Source organism: Oncorhynchus nerka, unplaced genomic scaffold (assembly GCF_034236695.1).
Source record: "Oncorhynchus nerka isolate Pitt River unplaced genomic scaffold, Oner_Uvic_2.0 unplaced_scaffold_521___fragment_2___debris, whole genome shotgun sequence".
NCBI classification, from domain to species: Eukaryota; Metazoa; Chordata; class Actinopteri; order Salmoniformes; family Salmonidae; genus Oncorhynchus; species Oncorhynchus nerka.
The window spans coordinates 4,937-6,010 of record NW_027039194.1 but is presented as its reverse complement, the minus strand read 5'-3'; positions in this window follow the sequence as shown (position 1 = coordinate 6,010).

The following is a 1,074-nucleotide window of genomic DNA, read 5'->3' as shown; positions in this document are numbered from 1 at the left end:
GGGCCACTATCTACAAATTCTATCTTTGGGAGGGGCAGAAAACAGTTTTCAACCAGCGGTGAGTTGTGAGACTCTGCTGTAGAGCTCATCACTCCCCCTAACTGGGAGGGGGCCAGAGACAATTACTCGATGCCGACACATCTTTCTAGCTGATATGCACGCAGAAGCTATGTTGCGCTTGGTGAACTCTGACTGTTTCATCCTAACATCGTTGGTGCCGGCGTGGATAACAATATCTCTATACTCTCTACACTCGCCAGTTTTAGCTTTAGCCAGCACCATCTTCAGATTAGCCTTAACGTCGGTAGCCCTGCCCCGGGTAAACAGTGTATGATCGCTGGATGATTCGCTTTAAGTCTAATACTGCGGGTAATGGAGTCGCCAATGACTAGAGTTTTCAATTTGTCAGAGCTAATGGTGGGAAGCTTCGGCGTCTCAGACCCCGTAACGGGAGGAGTAGAGACCAGAGAAGACTCGGCCTCTGACACCGACCCGCTGCTTAATGGGGAAAACCGGTTGAAAGTTTCTGTCGGCTGAATGAGCGACACCGGTTGAGCGTTCCTACAGCATTTCCTTCCAGAAACCGTGAGAAAGTTGTCCGGCTGCGGGGACTGTGCCAGGGGATTTATACTACTATCTGTACTTACTGGTGGCACAGACGCTGTTTCATCCTTTCCTACACTAAAATTACCGCTTTCAGCTGATAACTGTCTCCTGGAGGGACTGGCTTTCAGATGGTAACTATCTCCTGGAGGGACTGGCTTTCAGCTGATAACTGTCTCCTGGGGGGGCTGGCTTTCAGCTGGTAACTGTCTCCTGGAGGGACTGGCTTTCAGCTGATAACTGTCTCCTGGGGAGGGACTGGCTTTCAGCTGATAACTGTCTCCTGGGGTGGCTGGCTTTCAGATGGTAACTGTCTGTTGTTGAGGGACTGGTTTTCAGCTGCTCTCATAACTGTCTGTTGGAGGGACTGGCTGTCAGCTGGTAACTGTCTCCTAGAGCTCTCAGCTGGTAACTCTCAGGGCTGGGTCAACTGGTCTCCTGGAGGGCCTGGCTGTCAGCTGGTAACTGTCT